The sequence below is a fragment of the Benincasa hispida genome, chromosome 10 (genome assembly GCF_027475165.1).
Source record: "Benincasa hispida cultivar pf3 chromosome 10, pf3_genome.v1.1, whole genome shotgun sequence".
Classification (NCBI taxonomy): domain Eukaryota; kingdom Viridiplantae; phylum Streptophyta; class Magnoliopsida; order Cucurbitales; family Cucurbitaceae; genus Benincasa; species Benincasa hispida.
Genome location: NC_143487.1, coordinates 53462865 through 53464756, shown reverse-complemented (window position 1 = coordinate 53464756; position 1892 = coordinate 53462865). Strand labels below are relative to the sequence as shown.

At 26.9% G+C, this 1892-nt stretch overlaps 1 non-coding gene across 1 annotated transcript; it reads left to right on the top strand.

Annotated features, from left to right (window-relative positions):
- The first annotated feature begins 1377 nt into the window (after window positions 1-1377).
- On the top strand, window positions 1378-1450 carry TRNAE-CUC (transfer RNA glutamic acid (anticodon CUC)). The gene has a single exon. It is a non-coding gene; the product is annotated as a tRNA-Glu (tRNA).
- The last annotated feature ends 442 nt before the right edge of the window (window positions 1451-1892 follow it).

Here is a 1892-nt window from a genome sequence, read left to right as displayed (position 1 = left end):
GGTAGTTTTGCAATTTACTAATTAGTATTTTCTATTATATAAGTTCGTTTTGCTATTTTTACAATTTTTAATTTTTTTTTTACCATTTTCCCAAATAAAACTTTAAATTTTACCATTTTTCTTGTTAGCCCTAAGTTTTTTTACCTTCTGCTTATACCATCGAATGGTGAAATTACCATAATATCTCTTTGAAGTAAGCCTAGTGACCCTTGACGCTTGATTCATTGCTCTCGTTACTCATTCTCAATTCTCGCTCTGTTATATAGAGAGTTAAAAATTAGAAAACAAGAAAGAAAAATGAAAGGTTATATATTTGTTCAAATTTAAAATATACAGAGTGAGAATCAAGAACAAGTAATGAGAATGAGAAAAAAAAATGTAAGTGTTGAATTAGTAAGAGTAAGATTGAGTATCAAGATGAGCAAGAGTGAGTAGTGAGAAGCGAGTGTCGTGGGCCACAACGTGTGCATAGCATGTTTCTATGGTAATTTCCCAATAGGACGAAGTAGGAGGCCAAAAAAAACTAATTTTCTAAATAGTTGGCCATTTTTTTCATTTTGGCCTCATCGTACAAAAATTCGAGGAAGAAGGAATAAGGGGTAAGAAGAATAGAGAGTGAAAAAAATACTTTTTATTTTGAAAAGTTCACAAATAATAAAAAATGTCATGTCAGTTTCCATGGGCCACGGTAATGAAAAGCTAACAACGGCCAGAAACATTTTCCCAAATCATTTAGATTAAATATCGAATTTGTAAAATTCGTGGACCAAAATATTATAAATATCAAATTTCAAAGACAAAAAAACGTACATTTTTTTTTTCTAATTTTAAAAAACTCTGAATTTATCACAAACCTATTAGATAAACCTATTAAATGTAAATCTAAAAATTTATCGACTTATTAAATATTTTCAAGTTTTAGTTATCTTTTAAATACAAAATTGAAAATTCAAGAACTTATTTATATAATTTTAAAATTTTAAAGGCATGTGTTAGTCAAACTTAAAAATTTTGGAACTAAGTATGTAATTTAACCTACACTTTTAATCATCTTCACACTCTCTACCTTTAATTTATTTTTACGAAATCGAAGAAGTTAATTATAGTGAACGGTTATATTATTTCACTAGAATGTATAGTGTATAGTATCTTAAGAAATAACCAATAATAAAATTTGATCAAAGTGAGCTTACTCGCTAAAAAATTTACAATGCATATAAATCGGAGATTCGATCTTCATACCTTTTATTGTTGTACTATAAACGTAATAAATATTCAGTAATTACTAATTAAATTTGCAACAAAGAAGCAAAAAGTATTAAGTATTTTAGCCAGTTCTTAAAACTATTTAATACAAATTTGTTTCCATTGTCAACTTCCGTTGTAGTCTAGTTGGTCAGGATACTCGGCTCTCACCCGAGAGACCCGGGTTCAAATCCCGGCAACGGAAATCTTTTTATTCTGTTTGCTTTATTTTTTTTGGGGCTTTATATTTATTTATTTATTTTTAATATATTAGACTAATGTAGTTTTACTATTTTAATCTAACATATACAATGTCATGTTGCAATTATTTGGACTTTTGTGCAACTATCTTGTATTTTATCACGTGCGAATGAATGTGTAAATTTCCTTTAAAAAAAATAAATTGAAATATGTAAACTTTTGAATAATTTGGACAAAATATTATTTAATACATTTACTTGAAATTTTTGTCAAGATTTTTACACATAAATGTGATTCGTGTAATCAAGTTGAATTTGTATTGATTTACATGTGCTATAGTACAATCTATGATATTTGTCTCTTATTCTTTTTCTTTCAAATTAAATTCAAGACTCCATATTATTCTTGATATTGATTTGTCTTGAGGATTTTGCAATTTATTTTTA